The following is a 19400-nucleotide window of genomic DNA, read 5'->3' as shown; positions in this document are numbered from 1 at the left end:
ATGTAAGCTGACGTTGAGCAACACCAAAAGCTCCGTCAGGATCGGGAAGGACCTCTCCGAGCCGTTCGATACCAAACGAGGCTTCAGACAGGGTGACTCACTATCGTGCGACTTCTTCAATCTATTGCTGGAAAAAATAATACGAGCTGCAGAACTAAATAGAGAGGGTACAATCTTCTACAAGAGTGTACAGCTCCTGGCGTATGCCGATGATATTGATATCATTGGAAGCAACAACCGCGCCGTTTGTTCTGCGTTTTCCAGACTAGATAAAGAAGCGAAGCGTATGGGTCTGGTGGTGAATGAGGACAAGACGAAATATCTCCTGTCATCAAACAAACAGTCGGCGCACTCGCGTCTTGGCTCCCACGTCACTGTTGACAGTCATAACTTTGAAGTTGTAGATAATTTCGTTTATCTGGGAACCAGCATTAACAACACCAACAATGTCAGCCTTGAAATCCAACGCAGAATCACTCTTGCCAACAGGTGCTACTTTGGACTGAGTAGGCAATTGAAAAGTAAAGTCCTCTCTCGACGAACCAAAATCAAACTCTATAAGTCGCTCATTATTCCCGTCCTGATGTATGGCGCTGAAGCGTGGACGATGACAACATCCGATGAGACGACTCTTGGGGTTTTCGAGAGAAAGGTTTTGCGCAAGATTTTTGGTCCTCTAAACATTGGCAACGGCGAATACCGCAGGCGATGGAACGATGAGCTGTACGATTTATACGACGACATTGACATAGTTCAGCGAATAAAAAGACAGCGGCTACGCTGGCTAGGTCATGTTGTACGGATGGAAGAAAACACTCCAGCTCTGAAAGTATTCGATGCAGTACCCGCTGGAGGAAGCCGCGGAAGAGGACGACCTCCACTCCGGTGGAAAGACCAAGTGCAAAGTGACCTGGCTTCACTTGGTGTTTCCAATTGGCGCCAAAAAGCAAAAAGGAGGAATGAGTGGCGCGCTCTGGTGGATTCGGCTATAATCGCTTAAAGCGGTTCCTACGCCAAATATATATATATATAGATAAATATAAAATCAATAGCAATGCCTATTCTATAATGATTTTATGGAGATTAATTTAATATTTTTTTAGCTTTTTTTCATTGATTTTAATAAAATCAATTTCATTCTTTAATTATACCATTCAAAAAAATTACATCGTAATTTACAAAGTATAAATAATTTTAGCGATCAGTCAGCACTAATTTTTTTAATAAGAATTATTTTAATTTTATTTTTATATTTATAGAAAAAGATTAAATCAATAAATAAATTTATTCTATAATATTTTTTTGAATATAAATTAAAATTTAGTAGCTATTTTCATTAACATTAATGCAATTATTTCAATTCTTCACGTATTCGCTACACAAAAACACCTCAATAATTTCTAAAATCCAAACCAGTTTTCCCATCAGGCAGCACTAATTTTCGCCAACATTGCTATTATTTTGCTCGTAAAACGTAAACAAAGAAGAAAACAATAAGGTAAATTTGGCCAATAAAGCAACGCCACAAAGCGCAAACAACGTTAACAAAACAAAACAACTGACAAACGTCATCAGCGCACTGACAGCGCCACAAGCGAACGTCAAACGAAATGGAACAAGGAAAAATTCATTATTCACTATTTCGTTGACGCATTTGGACGTACATTACTGCGTCGTCGCGCTAGTTTACACAAAAGTTGAAGAAAAAATGTGTGAAAAATTTGCAAAAAAGCCAAAAATGCATACAATGTAATTGGGAAATAATAAAAAAAGTATTTAAGCAAAAATAATTTAACGCCGCGCCACGGTACAGTGTTTTCAGCTGCAATTGAAAGTGAGTAAAATTTTGCTATGCAAAAAGGGGGCGTGTATGTGATTATGTGCTGTGAAAATTTTCACCTTCTTTGTTTGTGTGCCAGCAAATCGTGTGTATTTCTTATGATATTGAGTGGCTATTTTCAAGTGCCTCTTCCACAACTAATTTCACAATTGTTAATTAGAAGTGTGAATTTTGTTTAATAAAAACGCTTAAATGTTCGCCGTTAATTGTTAGGTGTCGCAAAGACAGTGTATTACAGTTACACGGATGGTGTCCAGCGGAAGCAGTCGCACTCACACCAAATCGCTGGTGTCGAAAGAAAAATCGATAAGCGGCGCATAAGTACAAAAAAAAACACCACCAACAACAACAACAACAAGAAACAAACAAAACAAAGCGAATGCTCGTGAAAAATACGTATGCAAAAGAAAATACGATGATAATCGTGCGAACGTGCGTGCAATGACAAAACGGGAAGCGTAGACGGGAAGGTGTCCAGTGCATGTGTATGTGTGTGTTTGTGCGCTAAAAAGGAAATAAGAATACGTGCATATTGAAAAAGTTGTAAATCAAAATAAAAATGTGAATGAGCGCACGACAAAGTGTGTGTGCAAATCATTAGAGGGATGAAGTGAAGTGTGTGTGTGCGCTGTTTGTTGATTTAGGCGACTATATACATACATACATATATATAGTACATACCCTAAAGCCATAAGAACCTTTCGGTTTGAAGTTTGATTTAGCCACTACCACCTCATACCCCAACAAAGCGCGTCAACTTCCTGCGTCAGGATATTAGAAATGTTTGAAATAAAGTAATACAAGTGTAATAATGTCATTGTGAAAATAACAAAAACAACAAAAATAATGAAAATGTGTAACAAGTTGAAAATGTGTTGAAGACGTCACAGCATAAAGTTTATAGCTTATTGGCATGTAGTGGGAGGTAATGGGGCACAAGGACGTTAATAAAGAAGCTGCGCGTGTGTAACTAGAGACACTGCATATTAGAGACACTTCGAATATGCAGTATATCGTTTGTTATATGCATATGTATGGCAAAATCTAACTTTTTGCTTTCGTTTCAATTCAGTTGATAGCGCATATGCTTGCACTTAAACCCCTTTTGCGTCGTAATTTAACACTTTTTGATTTATTGTTTACATTTGAGCTGATGTGGTGCATGCTGGTGGCGATAATAAGCTGCAAGTATATCCATTTCATTGAATATGTGATAGATGAATAACAAAATTGGTCGCAATAAGTCGATTTGAGAAACGTAGAGAATTAAATTTTATCATAAATAAATTTTATTTTAAGTCTATCTATATTAGATGCGTAAAAAGTCGGAGAAAAACTTATTAGTGAAGTGTAAAGAAGTTAAAGCCTCACTATGGTATATATAGTGAATTTCAGAGACTGCTATAGGTAAAATTGTAACAGATGGGGCTTAACCCTTTAACAGCTGAGATTTTTTGACCAATCTGGTGACATTATAATAACTTCAATGGTGAATTCTATAATTAGAATAAAATATATAATGCCAAAATATTTAAAAATTGAGGAGTGTCTTTTCAAAAAAGGATATTTACATATTAATTTTTCTTTTAACTAAGTAAGCAGTATTGTTCTTAGTGCTAATATACATAATTTCGTCGCTTGGATTATGATCTTAATGAGATAGTTTCCAAGTAAAAAAGTTTTAAATGTGAGCATTCGTTTCAAAACTGGATATTTTTTACCTCATAAATTACAGATTTGTTCATTTCATAGTATAAGAGAAGTATATTGATATTTCCAAGCAATATGGTCAATTAAAAGTGTTCATCGAAGACTGGTTTCTAAATGATATAAAAAGCTTGGAAGGGAATAACAAAAGACTGGATAGTATTCAATTATAGGAGAGAATATTTCTCTTCCAGAAACCGTTCACAATCAAACTGAAGGCCTTAGAAAACTGTAGATTATTAAAAAAGGGCAATCGACCTCCTTTGACTTTAGAAAATTTGGATGTAGTACAAGTTCCCCTGAAAGAATGCAATAAGAATGATATTTCAATTTTACACAAGAAACAGTTTGGAGAAGAATTCTATAATATAGATACTGAAGTGATAGAAAAAATTAATAATTGATAATCCAAACTCCAGCCCTGAAGAACAGAATACTGAATTGGAATATATTGCAAAAAAGGCGATATTTACAACATTGTATAAAACTAAAGCGGATATTTACAAAAAAGTACAAAACAAATGGGGATATTATGAAAATTTCATGTCAAAAGGGGATATTCTGTTTTTATAGAATTTTGTAGCTCTAAATGGCAAGGTCCAATTTTTGTCAAATTGTGTTGAGTGGCTGCCAAACGACGCACCTAGGCCTTTGGGAGGCCCATTGTGATATCACTGGGACTGAGATCCCTCACACTATCGAGTCATCATTAAACCACCCTGTGGTCTTAATAAAGTGAAAAAGTTCACACAATTTGACATGAGCAACTTCGCCCACATCCTCGAGAAAACCGCGTCCAATAGTTGCGATTCGTTTTCTGTACAGAGCCTTGCATCCACAAAGAAGATGTGTAATAGTTTCTTCTTCTTCTTGGCAGCTCCTGCAGTAATCATTGAAAGGTAGGCCTAGTCTGCTGGCGTGTCTCCCAAACAGACAGTGTCCCGTTAACACCCCTACAAGGGTTCTTGTTTGATTCCTCTTAAATTTCAATAAGCGGCAAGTACGGCTCTTATTCCACTCTGGCCACGTTTGTCTACTTACGCAGCAAGTCGTTACTTGTTTCCATTGTGACATAGCTCCTAAGTACAAAAACTATTTTTCAGTATGTCCTTAAATATTCCCCCTATAACGTTTTCTTATTTTGTGAAAAAAGTTAAGACGTAGATAACCACTTTTAAAAAAGATACTCCTCAATTAAATTATAAACAAGTTTTCTGGACATAAGTCCAGTGTCCCAGTGTCATAGTCTTCTTAATCTTATTTCATATATAATCTTTTAAATAGCACTAATAATCTCTACATTTTAAGGCAGTAGTCTGCTTTAGAAGCCGAAAAAAGCGTTTTTTAGCAATTTTTTTTTTGAGAGGGAAGGAAATGATTGCGGTAAACGGAATTTTAAGACGCTAGTGTACGATATTTAAGGCTTAAAAAACAATATTTATTATTAAAAAATATTGAAATTTTTTCAAAGTTGTAAGTATTTTTCTGAAGCGCCTGGAGTCTGCACTTGTAAATCGGTGCCGGTGATGGAGGTCGTGCGATGCATCTGAAACAGTCGAACCAATTTTTTTTTTAATTTTTATAAGTTTCTTCTCTTTATGAACTAAAAAAATACCGAAGAAGTTATAAAATTCCAAATTTTTCGAAGTTTAAAAAAAAAATTCACTTTTTTAAGAAAAAAAATTTACTTTAAGTTGCAAAACAAGTAGACTTAAATAATACTTTTGTCCAACTTTTTTCGTTCAAATAGAAGATAATTTAATACTGAAGTTAGATCACTTTGGTTTTTTTCGAACGGACATATATTCTTTTTGCTATCGCCGGCACCGTTTTCTCACACTTGTGAAAATGAAAACTCGAGAAAACGCGCTTTAAAGTCTGCCTGATGTATTCGCACCTGCTCGACGATCGGCCACTAAAACTGCTCTAGCTTCGAAAATATGTCGAATTGGCCTCTGGAATTTTAAAGACATATTCTTGGATAGTTTAGGAAGAGATTTAAAACAAAACAAAAAAATCGATTTTTTGAAACCTGTAAAGCAGACTGCTGCCTTAAACTATTTGATAGCTCGAAACAAATTTAGAGCATAGATATTTGGAATTTTTTAGTGTTCAAAAAATTACGGGAATTTTCAATTGTCCAAAAGTCCACTTGTCAAATTTTATTTTTATTGTGTTTATATACATGCCCCAAGAAGAATGCAGAACTTAAAAAAAAAAAATTTCCGTTATTTTTTGAACACACTTCATACTCGAAGAATATGGGTTAGTATATAAAAACCACTGCATTCAAATTATTTTTTGTTAAACTTCGACTAATTTAAGGTATAAATTGACAATCTATCTGACACTAATTGACCCAAATTTTCTCCAAAAAAGTTTTAAAAGCATTACCCTGTCAATATTTTTACACATATCTATTTCCTTTTAAATTTTCATGCATATTTAATACTGTTTGTCGACACTCAAATATGCTGCTCACAGTATATCCTCAACTTTTACCGCCGTCCAATTTAATTTCCTTAATCAAATCATTTGCTACTAATCACTTATAAAGCCAAAAACACAATTAAGCCATTAAAAGTAATTTGCTTCCGACACTAATGGGCACACAACTAATAACATTTGACCTTCGATGTGATTCGTTTTCATTTCATTTTTTTTTTTTTTTTGTTTGTGGAAATATGCAAAATAGGGCTGAACTAAACTTACGAAGGAAATATATGTACATATGTATGTATATAGAGGAGTAAACATATTAATTTCATGTGTTATGTACATAAAAGTATATCATGAGTATATATATAGGTACAGAAGTATGTAATATCCAAAGTGTGTAGCGGAAGCTTGGCTGTTAACCTAAGGCACTAGAAGTTCCAGTATGTACGTCATTAAATTGAGGAAAATATAAAAATGTAGTGCTGAACTCTTGAATATGTGAAGAAATATACATATCAATGCATATTCATACATATATACATATATGTATCTCATTGACATACTTCATACGTCAGCTCAAGCCAGTCTACATACAAAATGACTAGAGCGCATATTAACTTTCGACAAATAAAAAAAATTGTATTAAACAAACTAAACCGTTAGCAGATTAGTTTCAGCTGGTAGTACTACATACATACAGACATAGATAACTAAATATACACACACATATATATACACATGAAGACTTTTGAAAGACATGTTCTCATTACACCTTTCATTCTTCACTTATGAATCGCAAGCAGCCAGAAACATACTCAAACATACAAACTGATACTCGCTTCCACTGCCACTAGCCAGCCGGTCATTAGTTTGACCCAAATTTCCGTAGCAACCCGCCGAAAGCGAGCAAAAATGCGGCGTTGTTGTCGGTTATCAGCTCGATGGCAATGGAACAAGCTTGCCGCTGTTCAGCAAATCATTGAAGCGATGCTGCATGAAATGCTATACATAGTACATGTGAAGAAGCTTAACTAAGTGAGATTCTTTTTTTAATTTTTTGTAATAAACTAGTACACTGGTGGCTGGTACAGCAGTCTGTTGTAAGTGGATTAATGCTGATTTCAACTAATCCACTGCTGAGTGTAGCAAATAAAGACTACAATTTGTGCAATCATTCAAGCGGACAGCTGAGGCTTTTATTCATTCATGAAATGTTGATTTTGAAGAATTCAAGAAGGAAATTCATTTTGTAGACTGACAGTTTTTTTGTTGTTATTTTAAGTGCCTTTATTTTAAGTGGTATACATATAAATTATATTCATGTGCTTAACCACCTATGCCTCCCCACTACACTTCAACAGCTGTATTTCCTCACTGTCATCATTCATTGTTTCCCTGCACGGCACAGTGACCTTTTTTGTTTAAAATTTTATTTTTATTGTTTTTTTCTTTTATTTTTATTTTTTAATTTTTTCTTTATCTTTTTTTGTTGTCTCGCTTGTTTGCGCTTCACACGTTGCCGTGTTATTGCCGCCACATAGCTTTTTATCACTTGCGGTATATACGTTTTTACTCCCCAATTTTTGCAACTTTTTTGTTGTTCTTTTCTTTTTTTTTGGCGAAATTTTGCTGCCCACAGATATGCGTGCATAAAACAGCGGAAATTATGATAAACAAAATTTGCGTTTGTAGCTGTATTGTGTGGCAGCAGAAGTCATTGTGCATTTCTTTTTTGTTTTGCAAAAATTCACATTCGAAATGCATATTTCAACACGTTTTCAGTTGGTGTGTATGACTTGATGTACAAATACACACAAGAGATTTGCATATTATGGTTATTTACTTATTGTTTTTTTGCTTTATTTGAATGAAATTGTATTAAGTCATACTAAAAAGTTGAGAGGGAATATTTTAAACGTGGTAAAATACCTATAAAATATTGAATGAAAAAATAAAATAAAAATAGACCTTGGTTAGTGAACATGGTTAGTTTGGTTTTTGAAAGCTTATGATTCATTAAAATTTTGTTAGAATTCGAAATATTTTGTCCAAGGTCTAGACGGCGCAAGATAATTACTAATGTGTGATTTCACAGAGCAAAACATATGTTGAATATTAATGTCATATTTCTTTTGATTTTTATTTTATACAAATAATTTTATAATATAATTTAAATTTAATAAATTCTGCATAATTTAAAAACTTACTTTTGTTTTTTTTTATATAATCAATTATTATATTTTTCTTTATATTTTTTTTAAATAATACATTTCATTATTTTATTAATTTTTATTTTAATTATTGATATTACTAATATTTTAAAATATTAAAGATTTATTTTTAAGTCAATTTAATTAATATTTCCGTTATTTAATCCGTATTTTATTTGATTTGATTTGATTTGATTTAATTTAATTTAATTTAATTTAATTTAATTTTATTTTATTTAATTGTATTTAATTTAATTTTAATTTATTTAATTTTATTGAATTTAATTTTATTGAATTTAATTTAATTTTATTTTATTTAATTTTATTTTATTTAATTTTATTTAATTTAACTTACCTTACCCCCCGGTTTGTTTCGTCGAAAAAAGACCTTCTTTCATGAATTTTTTTAGAAAAAAATATTGCTGTAGGTTTATTTTACTTATTATTATATGAAAGTGCAACATTTGAAGGATACTGAGAAAAAAGTTTTATCGAAAAATAGCGAGGAATAAAGGATTTATCGTCGATCTCTGCAGGCACCTCGAAAAAAAATTGTTGTGCGGTGACCAGCCTACAGCATCACTGGCTCATCCGAAACCAAAAAATCAAAATGCTTTCTTTAGTTTATTAGTTTATCTTTCAATTGACGTCGAGTTTTTTTAATTTTTAAATTTTTCAATTTTTGGTTTTCTGATGACACTGGTGGAATATGGGCGAAATCGGTTCACAACTACGTCTACTTCCCATATAACTCAATTTTGAATCCTTCTGATTCGTTCACTTTATAATGTATACATAAGGAACCGATAAAGATAGCGAAATAAAACTTTACACAAATACTGTATTTGAGCTGTGACATCACTTGTGGAAAAATTGTCAAAATCGGACCATGACTTTTCAAGGCCCCTGATATCAAACATGAAGAACTCAGTGCCTAAGGGTAATTTTTCACTGAAAATATATGTAGGTAAATCTCTAAATAAATAGCGAGAGTATAAAATGTTCGGTTGCACCCGAACTTAGCCTTTCCTTACTTGTTTTTATTTATTTCATTTTATTTTTTTGTTATTTAATATATTTTAATTTTTGTTTTATATTTGTTTTATATTTGTTTAATAAAATTTTATTTTAACTTTTTTCTTTAAATTTAAATAAATGATTCTCATCACTTGCTTTCGTCTTCTTAATCCCATATTTAATAAAATTACTTTGCTCTTTCCCCGTCTCCCACCCAAATATAAGTACAATACCATAAGTATCAACTACATATATGCACCAAAGCACCTACGAGTACATTCCCGACTTTGTCGCCGCACCTGAAAGCCAAAAATAAATTTGTAGCTAAACCGCATCGCATTGTTATTTATTATTTATCTAATGCTCAAGTATTGTTTTATTGTCACAATATCTGTATGTATGTGTACATATGTACCTACAATTGAGATGCCTCTATGCAATTTCCGATATGGCTTTTATTATTGTTGTATTGTGTTCAAACAGAATTTTATTGTGTGAGTTGTTGTTTTTGGATTTGATTGTTAGGTGTTTGGTTTTCACTTTCAATTAACATTTATTTTCACTTTGCGGTTTACATTTTGTTATTAGTCATTAGTGAAGCCACAGCTGTGTTTTACCGTTGTTTGAATTTTTCTAGTGAAATACCTACTATTTTCAAAAGTTTGCGGTTGTAATCAAGGCTGGAGAGGGTTTTATTGGAACTATGGGGTTAAAATGCTATTATGGTATCAGCTGTTCTCGGTTCATATTCGGTGATTTAAGTTGATGGTTTTTGATCATATGATAGACAAGTTCGTGCCCTAAGTAGCGAACACCAGTCTATATTTCCTTATAGAGCTTGAACCTCTTGAACTTGACCTTGAAAATATTGCAGGTGATAAGTTCATTAAATATTCCATTGCATCGGCTTCCAACAAGTGGTGAATAATTAAATGAAGGTATAATAGAAAACATCGAAAAAGCTCGTTAGACAACTCGCGTGACATCATTGATAGCAATTTATTACCATCCAACGTTAATTTTGTTTGTGTGTATTCCTTACTCATAAACAAGTGGATTTATATATGTAGATATCTTTTTAATTATTTGAGCCACCATCCAACACGTTTTTATTTCGCAAACTGTGAGTTGTGTTTGCAAAGCATAGTTAATTCGCAAATTTTTTTTATTGCATAAATTCGTATATATTTCTGTATATAAGCCCTCTGCATTTCATCTCACTTCCGTCAAAAATCCAACCAATCAACTTAATTCGCACACATTATGCTGCCAGTTTTAATCAAAATGATTGAGCGCTATTTAATTGGGTCTATGACCCAAAGCGCCGGCGATTCTATCTCACAGAACACATTGCGAATATCAATATTATCTATATATACAAACATACGTAGTACGTACATATTATATATAAGTACAAGTAAAATATATACAGTTGTATGGTGAATATTTAAACAAATAAATATGCGATTTTATTTCCATATTGTGAAATTAGTATGATCACTCTAAAAAGCTTAACTTGGTAAACAGTTCTAGTACGCTAAGCTCTACAATGTGAATTTCGTATGAGCGCTCAGTTTATGTGAATATGAAGCGAAAACATACGAGTGAATTATGAGAGTGATTACTAATGATCCCTCTAGGAAATATGAAGGTAGCAAAGTGAGATTTTGAATAATTCCAAGCAATTTATGAAAATACCTCACTTCACTGTATTTTTAACTCTGGTGGTGGCAATTCATAGAAATAAGATATTTATGGCAAAGTGTTTTAAAATTAGGGAAGAATACAGTTCTCATTATTAAAATGTAAAAATAAAAAAAATATTTTCGAATTAAATGAATATCAGAACCCTTTTTATCAAGGCCTTCAAGATTTAAGATAGTGTACATTAGCAGTAGAAGAAAATTTTAAGTAATTTGAGACCATTTTATGAAATCTCAAACATGTTTTTAGTTCTGAGGCGATCTTAACCTCCTCGATAGTAATTACAATAATAAATATAAATATCAATAATAATATCCAAGTTTTCAATAGGAGTTTCTCCTGTTAAGGCAGTAGTAGTCTGCTTTACAGGTTTCAAAAAATCGATTTTTTTGCTTTGTTTTAAATCTCTTCCAAAACTATCCAAGAATATGTCTTACAAATTCCAGAGGCCAATTCGACATATTTTCGAAGCTAGAGCTGTTTTAGTGGCCGAGCGTCGACCAGGTGCGAATGCTCTGGCAAATTTTAAAGCTCGTTTTCTCGAGTTTTCATTTTCACAAGTGTGAGAAAACGGTGCCGGCGATAAAAAAGAATATATGTCCGATCTAAAAAAACTAAAGTGATCTATCTTCTTCTATTTGAACTAAAAAAGTTGGACAAAAGTATTATTTAAACTACTTGTTTTAAAGTCAATTTTTTTCTTAAAAAAGTGATTTTTTTTTTCAAACTTCAAAAAAATTTGGAATTTTATAACATCTTCGGTATTTTTTTAGTTCATAAAAAAAAAACTTATAAAAATTAAAAAAAAAAAATAGTTTCGACTGTTTCAGATGCATCGCACGACCTCCATCACCGGCACCGATTTACAAGTGCAGACTCCAGGCGCTCCAGAGAAATACTTAAAAAAAAAAATTAATAATAAATATTGTTTTTTAAGCCTTAAATATAGTACACTATCGTCTTAAAATTCCGTTTACCGCAATCATTTCAAAATTTCAAAAAAAAAAAATGCTAAAAAACGTTTTTTTTTCGGCTTCTAAAGCAGACTACTGCCTTCATACAATTCTTGCTGAGACTGTATATACCATTTACTTCGTTGAATATATGTAGATAGAACTTCGCAAATATTCACTAAAATATTAAGTTAATTTCATGTCCAAAGATTAATCGTTGGTATTGTTTCGACTACTGAGATGAAATTCAATATCAAACCTAACCTAAATGTATATATTGATAATTAAAAAAACTATAGAAATCTTGTAAGGTGACAACTTTGGGATAGTAAATTGGTTGCCTGGATTTAGAATAATATACAAAGAAACGAAACCTCTCTTAGGTGGATATGTCTCGCTCGACGTTGTGTGTCCGTCGAAGCGATCTTTCATTGTATACATATGTATCCTTTGATTTACAGATATCGTTATAAATATAGAATAGTTGAATTTTATGAATTATCGTTAATAATCAAACATTCTTAGAGTCTCAAATATAACATTGTGCAGACATTAGAAAGATGTGAATGGTTCCTTTTCCAAATTTTAGCTTTTTTTGCTCTTATCGGACATAGTTGGAATCACACATGTAACAGCTAGTTCGTTTTATTTCCTATTGGGTATGTCATACATATGCAACTACATACACATCTCCAAATACAAACATATATATTTTACGCGCTTTATTATTATTCCAGTCAGGCTGGTTCCATCCACGCTACACAACAACAACAAATAAGTGAGCGATACATTTTCATGAACAAACAGTGATTGTTTATTTCAATTATATTGTTTAAAATCGTTCAACAAGTGTCAGTGAAAAAAAAATATCGTTGTTCTTGCTGTGGGTGTTTTGACGCATCCAATTGCGTAGGCGGTAAAATTGATGGCATGCAGTTACGTATATATGTACAAATGTTTCTATATACTCTTATATAGTCTGATAACTGCTTGTGTAAATATGTGTATGCCATGTACCCACGTTTTTAATTTATTTTACTGTTTTCATTTTTAAGTGTTTATGTGTGTGTTTGTATTTATTATAAATAACAGTAATAGCAACAACAGGTGACTCATCCGCATACGTTAACGGTAAATGTGCTTTATTGTGTTTTTTTTTATTGCCTGGGTATTCCTATTGTTGCGAACCGGTTGGTTTTACCGGTTTGAGGCATTTTTGTGATTAGGAGTTTCGGGTACACAAAATCTTATCTAACTTAAAGTTGTGAGTTCCAACCTTATTACTGACCTTAAACAGCTTTTATAATTCAGTGGAAAACTATGAAGATTATATGAATAAGGGTCTAAGTAAGATTTGTATTTAAAAAAATTTGGACGTCAAATTGGAGCCTTGTGTTAATTTAGAACTTAAGAGCGGTTATCGATTTTTAGTGTAGATTCATTAACTTCTCTCAAGCTTTTCCTACGAAGTTCATATACAGAGATCCTGATACCAAATAATCCTTCGATGGATCTGTGTATATTATGACCGAAAAACATATAATAAATTTAGATATCAGAAAGTGAGGTTGTGAACACTGTGATTAGATCCAAGTGGCAATTCGAGATTGATATTTCAGTTTGTAAAAGAGATTAAAACTCATTTTCCATTTTTATACTCTCGCAACAAATGTTGCTAAAGAGAGTATTATAGTTTCGCTCACATAACGGTTGTTTGTAACACCCAAAACTAAACGAGTTAGATATAGGGTTATATATACCAAAGTGATCAGGGTGAAGAGTGGAGTTCAAATCCGACTGCCTGTCTGTCCGTCCGTCCGTCCGTATGTGCAAGCTGTAACTTGAGTAAAAATTAAGATATCTTGATGAAACTTGAAACAATTGTTTCTTGGCACCATAGTAAGCTTGCTTTCGATGAGCAAAATCGGACCACTGCCACGCCCACAAAATGGCGAAAACTGAAAACACATAAAGTGCCATAACTAAGCCATAAATAAAGCTATGGAACTAAAATTTCTTATGAAGGATCGCACTATGAAGGGGCATATTTGAATGCAAATAGAGCTATATAAACCAAACTTTCTGCAGTCGTCTTTTTTAGCCACTTCCTAATACAGTCCAAAAATGAAAGAAATCGGATCATAGCCCCGCCCACCTCCCATACAAAAGTTAGGTTGAAAATTACTAAAAGTGGGTTAACTCACTAACGAAAAACGTCAGAAACACCAAATTTCACATAAGAAATGGCAGATGGAAGCTGCACTCAGTTTTTTTTTACAAAATGGAAAATGGGCGTGGCGTCGCCCACTTATGGGTCAAAAACCATATCTCAGGAACTACTCGACCGATTTCAATGAAACTTGGTTTGTGATAGTTTCCTTACATCCCAATGATATGTTGTGAAAATAGGCCAAATCGCTTCACAACCACGCCTACTTCCTATATACCAGAACTTTGAAGACAATCTGAGTCGTTTACTTTACAATATATAAACTAAGTACTAGTGAAGATATCGGTGCAGAACTTTGCACAAATACTATGTTAATAGTGTGGCAGCCCCATTCTAAAAATCGCCGAAATCGGACCATAGGTTTTTAAGGCCCCATATATCGAACACGAGGACCTCGGTGCTTCTAACCTAATATTATGGTTTCCCACTCTCAATGGACTTTATACAATATATATGACGAATATGTGGGTCAAATTGTGTATTATATAATATAAATAAAGTTAAATAAATAAATTGCGAGAGTATAAAAGGTTCGGTTACACCCGAACTTAGCCCTTCCTTACTTGTTTATACTGAGTTCTTGAGTCAATAGACACCGCCTTATACTCTGTAGTGTCTTGACTGGAGGAAGCTCTTATCAATAATGACTACGCGGTAGGAAACTCTCAATTAACTTCAGTTTTCGGATGACAGACCATTGCAGCGTCTTTCAGACAGAGGTAGCTGCTATAAAAGCAGCAGTAGATATACTTCGGAGTGCGGCATCCTTCAGAGAGGTGTGCATTCAATCTGTCCTTGGATTCGATGATCGTGGGAGCGTTATCAGTAGCATCGAACTACTTTATAATCCGACTTGTAAGAAACTGCAAAGCGGGTCAGCTTGAAAGAGAGGGTACCCTAGGTTCACTTGTGTCTTTGAGTGAGCCAAACGCTGGAGAAAAAACAGAACCTGCGCAGTAGCGAGGTCTTTCTGAGTGGATTGAAAACGGTTTTTGAAGCTACTGTCCCTTTGTAAGGCTCATCTCTTCGCGATCATTGGAGTATTGGTCATTGCCCAATAGGCACACACGCGATGAGGCTAGGGATTAAGTCAGACGCTAGTTGTCAAAGTTGTTTGGAGGAATGTGAATAGGAATCGTCCAAGTACTTCTGGAGGCATATCTTCGGCGAACCCAGAGAAGTGACTGGAATTGGCATTAGCCGACTTAAGAACTTTATTATAGAGTCCAAGCGCTTTGTAGCATCATAAGGGTCTTAGTGATCCATTAGGAGTTTTCCGGGTGTCACATGACACTATGAGATCCCTACTATTATATAATAATATTATCAAGATAAGTTATTTATTGTTTGACAAAAACAGTATAAAAGTGTTCACAGAAACACCTATCGGCTGGTGGTGACCACTTCATCATTTAAAAACCTCGAAAACCAATAAAGAAAACCCATCAGGGCAGACCGCAAGTGTTCCCCCTTCTTTGAAAACTGCAAAAAATTGCCTGTATTTCCAAACTTATTTCCTTTGCTATACCGTAAGATAACAGTGCTTTTCCTTCCCACTTGAACACAACTACCTACATATTTACATAATATTGAATACATAGAAATGAAGACAAACACGAGAGGTTCCCACTCCACGTGCTTACGCCATTTCCGCTGCCATAGTGAGCATGCCACATAAAAAGACTACCTATGACGCCAACAACAACAACAAACTTCATATATTTTCAACATTTGTGCCACATAATATGTAAATATTATATAATGAAGCACGTGAATTTTATAAATTCAATTTTCTTGCCATCAGCAGGCAAAACAAATTGGTGCGGGCGCTTGGTGGAGTGTTTGTGGCAACGAGTACTGGGAAAATATGCAACTTCTTGCCGTTGGGAATAATTTTAATCAGTCCATTATGACAATTTTCAGTTATGACATGCATAGAAATGGAAGTACATATGCACTCGTGTGAACTTTAGGCGACATGAAGTGCATACGAAATTTTTTTCTATGCGGAAATTCCAAGAAGTAAGCTTTTGAAATAGATTAATCATAAAAGTCATGGATTATTTCATACAAAATTTGTTCACTTCCCTGTTTTGAAATACAGAGAGCGAGAAACTGGAGTATGAAGCATTTCGGCGACTTCAATGAAGCCTGGAAGTGAAACTTATGTAAGTACAGAGACAAAAAGAGAGAGAATAAGGAAGAGGGAAGGCGAATGAGAGAGAGAAAACATTTGTCATCAGCTATCTTTCTGAGATAGCGTGCGGGATCGGTCTAGTAGTTCTTAAAGCAACTAGATCTAGATGTGATTGAAACATCTAGACACTTTTTCCTTCATTGTTTTTTTGCTTTTGCAAGATTGAGGTTAAAACATCTCGCCAGCACCACTGTCGGCGAACCAGATGAACTGGCGCGTTTATATATCAACCGCACTAACAAATTTGTAACAGGCACAAAGCACTTTGTCGACGTCAGAGGATCTGTACTCCATATTTAAGAGTTCCCTGTCTAAGTGAGATCCATTGGATCAGCCCATTAACCTAACCTAACTAGCTCATATACACCAGTTAGCTGAACTTGAGATTACCTCTCATGTGATAGTGAAGAAACAGTAGAACTGAAATACTATGGAGGCCTTTGGTCACTGCGTCGTCTTTAATGAACTTAAAGGGATCATAGCTCTAATTTCAGACTCCTTTGTAGCACAATACCCAACGATTTCTAAATGAGGAAATTAAACTCCCATATTTTACGAAAGACCTCCCTAATGATAGAACCAAAGTAAGCTTCATACGCTCCAAAATTTATATGAAAAGCCACTGTAACAGCTTACATAAAACCTCAAATCATCAAAATTCCTCCATCGCAATTACACGCTTTTTTGTTGTCTTACCCAAAGTTTGGCAACACATTGTGAAGACTGACTCAGCACCCATGCAATCCGGGCTTTGTGGCATAATTAACAAACAATTGTTTTCTTCGCGCAATCGCTTGTTTCGTGTACTCCACCGACACCTACAACGATCGTGTGCGGGTGCAGTGCAACAACAGGCGCCGTGAGTTGAGTAACAGCTGTCGATCAGTGGGGCAGCAGTTAATTTGAAAAGAAAAAATAAATAAAAATAGAAAAAGGGAAGCTCACATTTGTACCGTTACATTGAGTAATCGAAGCGCTGCGGGATTGTGGAACGTATTTGTGGAAGTTGATTTTTAGCTAGTCAAAAATAAAAATTCTTAGAATTTTAAATTTTGTGAGCCAACTTTATGCTCTACTGCGTTCTAACTTAAACCGTTGCTTGGTCTGCACTTAAGCCTTCTTTTTTCATTGAAGAATTTCAAGTTTAATACGAGTTTGCTTTTAAACTTTATTCATATTGCGTACATTGTACTTTGAATGCGAGAAATCTGAATCGATTTCTGCCACAGCTTTTCCAACAAGTACAACAACTAAGCACTGAGAGCAATTACTGTGTTGAAAAACATAAAATATATTGGAACTTTGTGCGGCAAATGGAAGTGTACACATTGAGTGTAATTAATTTAGACTTAATCAAGTTACACATGAGACCACTTTTCGCACAGACACAAACATATTATATATATATATATATATATATATATATGTATATGAATTTAAAATACATATATTATATCTAACTAGAGCTTATGTACATATCTATGAGTTTGCGAGCCGCCTTGACTTAAATCAATTTACTTGGCTCACGTCACAGGCACGCAAACAACGCAGTACGCAGACATCATGTCACAAAGTAATTTAGTCACCAGCTCAGGGGTAACGCATATGTTTGTAGTCTGTATAATTAACATATTAAAGTCATTACATGCAGTCGGGCTTGTGATAAGATTACACTCTGCAAGAGTATAACCACTAGTTAGAGGGTTCAAAGCCTGCGGGGTTAAAGTTCATTATGCTGTTATATTAGTAAAATGTTAGGTTAGTAAGCTGATAGTACGATTTAGTCACCTCGATATTCGAGGGAATTTGTTACTTCTATATTGATATATATATGTATATATATATATATATATATATCGATAACTAGTTTAGATACTCATAAGACCTTCAAATTGTTCAATCGGAGTTAAAAGTTGTTTGATAAGCGAACATTGGATATAATATCAAGACCCGCATTTAAAGAAGGACTCCGGACCTCTCAAAATCTTGTTAAAAGTTTATTCGCAGTCTACTTCTTATATGAAAATAAATTTTAGAGATATATTTCTAGATCCGACAATACATTATTAAGATATAAAGATTCTTCTACCAAGCCTTCAGATTCCAATATTTGAGTTAAATACTAAAATGAGGTACTATTGTTGTTAGTTATCGATTTGAAACCCTAACATTAGTAATCTAAATAATAATTTTTGATATCAAAAAGCTACCGACAATATCATCGATCAGCAAATCTTTGTCTCCTTAAGCAAGATCATCGATTAGCAGGTCTTTAGATCCTTAAGGAAAGTACTTGTTAGACGTAGAGAGGAAATAGAGAAAGGAGTTTGTTACTACTGGTTGGATTATCCTCCCTCCGAAATCGAGGAAGCCGAAAAGGATAAACATACTTACAGAATCATGTTATCAACTACAAATATGGGTACGTTCACAGTTCTGGGAAGATTTTAATATACGTAGATCTGAGTGATGGTCTACAGTGTTCTACAACATGCTCCGGACGTCCTTGTTCGTGGTTGGTTTGCAAGTTTTTTATGTGGATACTTTAAACGATCTGCTATACAGTCCCACTTGTATATTTGGTTATAAAACACGATCTAGATATATATGTAGTTTCCTAAACAGTACAAAACATCTTTAGCACTTCACATACATCAACTTTTAAGACAGTTGTTCAAATTTGATATCGCCCATGACAGAACCATTAAACTCAAAGGCGTTTCGATTCACAAACCCAGAGTCATTACGCAGTTCATGATGATAAGTCTCTTAAAGTACGCTTTATAGAATTTTAAGTTATATCCGAATGCAGGAGAGATTCTTACGAAAAGCTTCTTCCAATTAGTCCGCCACATGACCTGAACTAATGTCATTAGAAAAAGAGATTCCTGAAGTCGGGCCGTCTTGACTACTTGACTTCGGTATTGTAGTTCTACACTCAAATAACTTGGTTTCTTATAATGGTTTTGGAACAGATAATAGTCCGGACTAATATTCGAATTAATCAATAAACAACAGCGTATTTCACTGGAAATTTCCTGGACTCGATTATTAAGGGAATTAAGGAAAAAACACTTTTTCGAAACTGAAAGCTTCGGTTACA

The 19400-nt window shown here is 33.9% G+C and overlaps 1 protein-coding gene across 3 annotated transcripts in view; it reads left to right on the top strand.

The window, feature by feature from the left end:
- Nucleotides 1-1625: 1625 nt before the first annotated feature.
- Nucleotides 1626-19400, top strand: part of LOC105218170 (WD repeat and FYVE domain-containing protein 3) — a 35566-nt gene continuing 17791 nt past the window's right edge. The window contains exons 1-2 of one of the 3 annotated variants that reach the window (XM_054226567.1): nucleotides 15830-16122; nucleotides 16205-16268. The gene's annotated coding sequence lies outside the window, so the exon portion shown is untranslated. Of the gene's footprint in view, nucleotides 1835-15829; nucleotides 16123-16185; nucleotides 16269-19400 lie in introns of those variants that run through there. The other 2 variants (XM_011193588.3, XM_054226568.1) reach the window with 2 other exon arrangements.

This window comes from Zeugodacus cucurbitae, chromosome 3 (assembly GCF_028554725.1).
Source record: "Zeugodacus cucurbitae isolate PBARC_wt_2022May chromosome 3, idZeuCucr1.2, whole genome shotgun sequence".
NCBI lineage: Eukaryota > Metazoa > Arthropoda > Insecta > Diptera > Tephritidae > Zeugodacus > Zeugodacus cucurbitae.
The sequence above is the reverse complement of the archived record's forward strand: the minus strand, read 5'-3'. Positions and strand labels throughout refer to the sequence as shown.